At 47.2% G+C, this 8,184-nt stretch overlaps 1 non-coding gene across 1 annotated transcript; it reads right to left on the reverse strand.

Annotated features, from left to right (window-relative positions):
• Positions 1–3,833: 3,833 nt before the first annotated feature.
• LOC116555907 lies at positions 3,834–3,969 on the reverse strand. Its single transcript, XR_004270744.1, has one exon. It is a non-coding gene; the product is annotated as a small nucleolar RNA SNORA70 (small nucleolar RNA).
• Positions 3,970–8,184: the final 4,215 nt, after the last annotated feature.

Raw genomic sequence — 8,184 nt, forward strand, 5'->3', positions numbered from 1 at the left:
GACTGGACTCCAGCATTTATAAAACCTTCATGAACAGAACAAGAACATTCTCTATTTAAAGCTTATAGTATAAACCGGGCGAGGTGGCTCACGCCTGTAATCCCAGCACTTTGGGAGGCCGAGGTGGACAGATGACCTGAGGTCGGGAGTTCACGACCAACCTAACCAAATGGAGAAACCCCGTCTCTAATAAAAATACAAAATTCGCGAATCGTGGTGGTGCAAGCCTGTAATCCTAGCTACTCAGGAGGCTGAGGCAGGAGAATCACCTGAACCTAGGAAATGGAGGTTGCGGTGAGCTGAGATCGGGCCATTGCACTCCAGCCTGGGCAACAAGAGGAAACTCCGTCTCAAAAAAAAAAAAAAAAAAAAAAAAGAAAATACTATAAAGAGCCCATGCAAAGAAAGGCTGGTGTGGGACCAGGATGGGAGGGAGGCCATGTAGCCTCTATACAGCTGTACTTAATTTTAAATAAAATTCAAAGAGCTTTGGTTCAGTGCAACAAAACTGGATCATACATTTTTGTCTCACCTCCCCTCAGAGATCCCATTACGATGAAGGCAGAGAAATCGTCAAAAGGGATAAGCTAATGTTTAGTCTGTTTGTACTGCTGTAATGAAGTACCTGAGACCAGGCAATTTATTAAGAACAGAAATTTATTTTCTCACAGTGCTGGAAGCTGGGAAGTCCAAGATCGAGGTCGCAGCAGGTTCCATGTCTGAGGAGGGCCTGTTCCTCACAGACAGCACCGCCCAGGTGGTCCTCACATGGTAACAAAGTAAACCCACTCTCTGAAGCCCTTTTACAAGGGTCCTAATCCCACAATGGGGGCTCCGATCTTCTGACCTAATCATCTCCTAAAGGCCTGTCCTCTCAGTGCTACCACATTCCCACGAAGTTTCAGCACATGAATTTGGCAGAACACATTCAGACCGTAGCAGCCAATTGCAATAGTGTTCTGGAAGGGAAAGTACCAAGGATAAGTGGTGCCCATAAGGCTCCAGGTGATGAATAGGCTTTTGACAAATAATAATATGTTTTTGTTTTTGTCTTTTGGTTGGTTTGAGACGAAGTCTCACTCTGTCGCCCAGGCTGGAGTGCAGTGGCGGGGTCTTGGCTCTCTGCAACCTCCGACTCCCGGGTTCAAGTGATTCTTCTGCTTCAGCCTCCTGAGTAGATGGGATTACAGGCACTTGCCACCAGGTCAGGCTAATTTTTGTATTTTTAGTAGAGACAGGGTTTTGCTATGCTATCCAGGTTGATCTCCAGCTCCTGACCTCAAGTGATCCGCTCGCCTTGGCTTCCCAAAGTGTAAGGATTACAGGCGTGAGCCAAACCGGGCTGATGAATTGTTTGTTTGTTTGTTTGTTTGTTTTGAGAGGGAGACTTGCTTTGTCATCCAGGCTGGAGTGCAATGGTGCGCTCTCAGCTTATCAGAACCTCCGCTCCTGGGTTCAAGCAATTCTCCTCCCTCAGCCTCCCAAGTAGCTGGGATTACAGGTGCACGGCGCCACGCCTGGCTAATTTTTGTATGTTTAGTAGAGATGGGGTTTCGCCACGTTGCAGGTTGGTCTCAAACTCCTTACCTCAGGTGATCCACCTGCCTTGGCCTCCCAAAGTGCTAGGATTACAGGTAAGAGCCACCGCACCCAGCCGGAAAGCCTTTTTAAAAATAATTGAATTGTACAGCTAAAATAAATGAATTTGATGCTACATAAATCATAACTTTTAAAACCTTTTTAAAAAGTGACAAATTGACCAGTCCACTAAGCGAAGTGGCTCATGACTGTAACGCCAACACTGTGGGAGGCCAAGGCTGGAGGACTGCTTGAGCCCAGGAGTTTGAGACCAGCCTGGGCAACACAGGACCTTCTTTCTACTAAAAATTTAAAAATTAGTCGGGTGTAGTGGGGTACACCTGTAGTGCCAGCTAATTTCAGAGGCCGAAGTAGGAGGATCTCTTGAGCCTGGGAGGTCAAGGCTGCAGTCAGCTATCATTGCTCCACTGTACTCCAGCCTGGGCAACAGAACAAGGCCCTGTTTCAAAAAACAAATGAACGAAAAACCCACAAGACTTTAAAGACGGCTCAGGAATTGAGTAAATCATTGAAGCTGAAAGTTTTTGTCATGCCAGTTGAAATGGAAAGATCTGTAATTTACAGATATTTCCCAGTGGATCTAGACTTCTTGTTGGCATTTCAGATTCTGTAGGATTTTTTTGGTACGTGACAGTGATTAGTGCCGACAGCCTTTTCCATAATTATGCTACATCCAAGGTTGGCCCTGAAAATAAATGGTGTTGCTCTACCAAATTAATCATAACAAAGAACGAAAGAAAAAGTGAAATAAATAAAACAAGAAGAAAAAGTTAGAAGTAAGAAATCTCACTGAGCATGGTGGCTCATGTCTGTAATCCCAGCACTTTAGGAGGCCAAGGTTGGCAGATCACCAGGTCAAGAGTTCGAGACCAGCCTGGTCAACATGGTGAAACCCCATCTCTACTAAAAATACAAAAATTTGCCAGGTGTGCTGGCGGGTGTCTGTAATCATAGCTACTCAAGAGGCTGAGGCAGGAGAATCGCTTGAACCCGGGAGGCAGAGGTTGCAGTGAGCCAAGATGGCACCATGGCACTCCAGCCTCGGTGACAGAATCAGATTCTATCTCAAAAAAAAAAAAAAAAAAGAATTCTCTCCTGAAGCCTCTGTTTTGGAAGCTTCCCCATGCCAGTTCCCTACCACTGCAGTTGAAACCTATCTAAAATAAACCTATCAACCAAGAAACCTATCTAAAATAAAAATAGAAAGTATAAAAAGGGTCATGAAATACTGACCTTTAACCATGCTGTCTTTTTGGTACATTTCCCAGAGTAGCAGTGTCTATTAGAGGTGGAAAACACCAATTATTGTAGGGTTACATAATCAATTATGTATTACATTAGAAAACATTATTTTGAATTTATAATTCTATCTTCAGTCCAATTATGAATTGACAGTTTTTTTTTGTTTTTGAGTCAGAGTCTTCCTCTGTCGCCCAGGCTGGAGTGTAATGGTTCAATCTCAGCTCACTGCAGCCTCCGCCACCTGGGTTCAAGCAGTTCTCTGCCTCAGCCTCCCGAGTATCTGGGATTGCAGGCACCCACCACCACACCCAGGTAATGTTTGTATTTTTTGTAGAGATGGGCTTTCACCATCTCGGCCAAGCTGGTCTTGAACTCCTGACCTTGTGATCCACCCACCTCATCCCAAAGTGCTGGGATTACAGGCGTGAGACCCCATGCCTGGCCGCTAACAGGTTTAAAAAAGACATTTAGCCTTGCCAGGCTCAGAACATGTAGGTTTCATGGGTCCTTTCTTTCTTTCTCTCTCTCTCTTTTTTTTTTTTTTCGGACAGGAAGTAGGATTTATTGATTCATATTAAGAGGAGGCAGCACAGTGGAAGCCCTCATGACTGCAGGTCCCGCCACTTGTCCAGAGGGCCACGACTAGGGATGCACTTAACCCCATAGCTATCGGGGATGAGCCACTTCTCAGCTACCATGTCTTCAAATTCATCAGCATTGAACTTGGTGAAGCCTCACTTCTTTGAGGTGTGGATCTTCTGGTGGCCAGGGAACATGAGCCTGTGCAGGGCCTCCATCACATGCTCCTTGTTCTGCAGCTTGGTGCGGATGGACCTGGTAACTTGGCCAGTGTGAACTCCAAACACACTGCCCTGGGGCTTTCCAAAGGCACCTCGCATGCCTGTTCAGAGCCTACAATGGGCAAGTGCAAGGTCAGAGACATGAACCACTGGGCAAGTGCAAGGTCAGAGACATGAACGTACATGTGAAAGGCCTGTCTCCAAGATCCCTTAGAGCAACCTATACAAGAAACAGTCTGCATTACACTACCAAGGAAGATGCTGTTTGCAGCCATTGCACAGTGGGCCACCACAAGGAAAGGAACCCAGTCAGCTTAATTGGCTGCAGATTGATGGGTCCTTTCTAAGGAAGCTGAGGATTGGGTCCAGCAAAGTTAAAGAGCATTAACCAAGAGAGAGAAACATGTGCAATGCAAGAAATGGTGGACTTAACCAGGAGTGTTAGACTGACTTCTGTGCAACAGTCCTAGCAGCCATCTGTCCAGAATAAAACAGAAAGGGTGTCTCAGGAAGAGTAAGGGAATTGCCTTCAAGCTGTAGACAAAATGGTTCAACATTTTAATGACCAGGTTAAGAAGGAAGCCAGTATTTTGGCTGGGTGCAGTGGCTCACACGTGTAATCCCAGCACTTTGGGAGGATAGATAAAACTGTGGTATGATTTCCAATAAACTCCTTTAAAGTAGTGAAAATAAATGATGTAACACTGAAGAGCAACATGATGAATCCCAGAAATACAAAATTGAGGGAGAGGCCAGGCGGAGGGGGTCACACCTGTGATCCTACCACTGTGGGAGGCTGAGGTGGGTGGATCATTGAGCTCAGGAGTTCGAGACCAGCCTGGCCAACATGGTGAAACCCGGTCTCTACTAAAAATACAAAAAGTTATCTGGGCGTGGTGGTGCACACCTGTAATCTCAACTACTTGGGAGGCTGAGGCACAAGGATCACTTGAACCCAGGAGGTTCAAGATTGCAGTGAGCCAAGATCGCACCACTGCACTGCAGCCTGGGTAACAGAGCAACACTCTGTGTCAAACAAACAAACAAAAAAACCAGCTGGGTACAGTGGCTCACTCCTGTAATTCCAGCACTGTGGGAGGCTGAGGCGGGGGGATCACAAGGTCAGGAATTCAAGACCAGCCTGGCCAACGTGGTGAAACCCCGTCTCTACTAAAAATACAAAAATCAGCCAGGCATGGTAACACACACCTATAATCGTAGCTACTCAGGAGGTAGGTTCAAGCTAGGAGGTTCAAGCTAGCTAGGTTCAAGCAGGAGAATTGCTTGAGCCTAGGAGGCGGAGGTTGCCGTGAGTGGAGATCTCGCCACTGCACTCCAACCTGGTGACAGAGTAAGACTCCAACTCCCAAAAAAAAAAAAAAATTCCACAAACTTGAAGGGGAGACCTAAGTTGCAGAAGACCACAGTGTGATTCAGTTAAACCAAACTCAGATACTTGCGAAAGTAACACTATACTTACTCAGGATATTAACACATGCAGTGAAATTATAACAAAATATTTATTTAACTGGGTACTTGTCCTATTATTTTTGGTACCTGACATATTACACATGTATATATTTATATCTCTTTACTTATTTACCCATGGGACATAATAGGACAAGAGTGGCCTTGGACGCCCTCCATTTAACACCAAGTAAAGCCAAGGTCCTCCTGAAGGCCTCCAAGGCCCTCTGTGACCTGACTCCTCTCCATATCTGCTGACCTCATCTCCTGGCACTCCGTCTTGGGGCCATCACATCAGACCTCCTGGCCCCTTGCTGCTCTTCCAAGCCAGATGCCTCCCATCCGTAGGGCTTCTGTGTTAACTAACTCTTTCCTCTTCCCTGACAGGCTACCCATGATTGCCCCTGAGATACTCTCTCGCCTCCTTTAAAACTTCACTCAAATGTCACTTTCTCACTGCGACCTACCCTGATCACCCCATTAAAAATTATAACTCACACCACGCAGTGGCTCAAGCCTGTAATCCCAGCACTTTGGGAGGCCGAGGCAGGCGGATCATGAGGTCAGGAGATTGAGACCATCCTAGCCAACATGGTGAAACTCCGTCTCTACTAAAAATACAAAAATTAGCTGGGTGTGGTGGTGCGCGCCTGTGGTCCCAGCTACTCTGGAGGCTGAGGCAGGAAAATTGCTTGAACCCAGGAGGCCGAGACTGCAGTGAGCCATGATCATGCCACTGCACTCCAGCCTGGCGACGGAACAAGACTCTGTCTTAAAAAAAAAAAAAAAAAAAAATTACAACTCACACCCCCACCCACATACATTCCTAATCCCCGGAACCTTCTTCACCTTAATCCTTGGCACTCTCTAATATGCAAAATAATGTAGTTATTTATGACACTCATCATTCATTAGCTCTCGCCCCACCATCAGAATGCAAGTTCCCGAAGGGCAGGGTTTTTTTGTGTGTGAGATGGAGTATTGCTCTGTTGCCCAGGCTGGAGTGCAGTGGTGCCATCTCAGCTCACTGCAACCACCGCCTCCCAGTTTCAAGCAATTCTCTTGCCTCAGCTTCCTGAGTAGCTGGGATTACAGGTGTGCAGCACCACACCCAGCCAACTTTTGTATTTTTAGTAGAGATGGGGTTTCACCATGTTGCCCAGGGTCTTGAACTCCAGACCTCACATGATCCACCTGCCTCAGCCTCCCAAAGTGCTGGGATTATAGGCGTGAGCCACTATGCCCAGCCTAGGGCAGGGGTTTTTGCTTTTTGTCTGTCTTGGTCCTTGCTCTATCTCCAGCTCCTACAACAGCCCAGTGCCTGGTTGGTGCTCAACCCATAATGTGTGTTGAATGAATGAGTGGAGTTCTTGAGGACTGGGATCAGAATCACACAAGATTTGCAGAACAGGCCAGGTTTTCTGGTCTTACCCACTAGAGAGAAAATGCTCGATTGGCTGGAATGAATTGCCATCTTGGAAAAATATATAGTTGCCCAATCCTTTCCATTTCATCAAGACTTTAGCTCTGGTTTTATTTTCTGTTTGTTTGAGACAGAGTCTCACTCTGTTGCCCAAGCTGGAGTGCAGTGGTGTGATCTCGGTGAGTCTCTGACCTATTCCAGGCCCTCATCAGCCCATCTCGGGCTTCGATTGCCCCTCTCCTGAGCTCTCACACCCACAGCAGAGGCAACAAGCATGCCTGCCCCTAATTGTGGGTGACTGCTGGGCCTAGACACTTCCAGCTGCATCACAGGGCCTACAGGTAAGAAGAGACTAATTCCAGCCCTACCAGCAGGGAGGCACAGACTGGACCCTGATGGAAAGTTGGAAGCTACAGGTGCCCGGAGCCCTCTGTTTTCAACTGTATCGGTCAGGCAATGCTACGTAACAAACCACCCCAACACTCAAATGATTGAAACATAATAAGCACTTTTATTGCTCCTAAAGTCTTTGACTTGGCCCGCAGTGCTGGGCTCAGCTGATCTTGTTCATGTGTCTCTATAGCTACTTCTCCCAAGCGGCATACTGTTTCTCAGCCTCTGAATCTGGGTGAGCCCTGGACTCACTTTGGCCAGTAGAAGGTAACAGAAGTGGCCACGTGCTGATCAGCTGGGGCTGGTGAGGGGCTAGCTGGTCTAGGCTTTGGACACCTGAACTCTCCTTCTCATGGTCCCTGCTTGTCCGGCAGGCTGGCCTGGGCTTTCTCTGTGGTGGAGGAAGAGGTCTGAAGCAAAGGAGCAGCATGCAGTTTCTTTAGGTGGAAGAAAGCAGAGGGGCGATCCAGATTATGCCTCTTTCACATACAAATGATTTTCAGCTGAAGGCAGTTAACAAGCAGAAGGTGCAGAAAAAGGTCAGGTTTCCCTCCCTTCTTCTGCCTAAAGGCACGGTATAAATTCTCCTTGCCTGGAGACAACTCTTAACCCCGCCAGAGGCAGTTCCAGAGGCACTGCAGACAAATCCTGCTGCAATAGCTTCCTCTCGGATATTTACCATCCTATAGTTTCCCACCCTTGGAAGCCTAAAACTGTTATCCTTGGTCCAGTCATTTCTCTACAAATGTACTGTCTTTTTTTTTTTAATGCTGTGTAAGACTGTGTTCCAAGGCATAACTGTGTTGAGTCTTATCCTGAGTGATGTCAGCTGTCTGTTTTAATAAACTTTTTCACAGGGCATGGTGGCTCATGCCTGTAATCCCAGCACTTTGGGAGGCCAAGGTGGGTGGATCACCTGAGGTCAGGAGTTCAAGACCAGCCTGGCCAACATGGTGAAACCCCGTCTCTAGAAAAAATACAAAAATTAGCCGGCTGTGGTGGAGGGCGTCTATAGTCCCAGCTACTGGGGAGGCTGAGGCAGGAGATCACTTGAACTGGGAGGCAGAGTTTGCAGTGAGCTGAGACCGCACCACTTCCCTCCAGCCTGAGCGAAAGAGCAAAACTCCATCTCAAAATAAATCAACAGTTTTCCTCCGCCGTGCCCAGTGGCTCATACTTGTAATCCCAGTACTTTGGGAGGCTGAGTCAGGTGGATCATCTGAGGACAGGGGTTCCAGACCAGCCTGATCGACATGGTAA

The sequence above is a fragment of the Sapajus apella genome, unplaced genomic scaffold (genome assembly GCF_009761245.1).
Source record: "Sapajus apella isolate SASKATOON/1434 unplaced genomic scaffold, GSC_monkey_1.0 scaffold15, whole genome shotgun sequence".
NCBI lineage: Eukaryota > Metazoa > Chordata > Mammalia > Primates > Cebidae > Sapajus > Sapajus apella.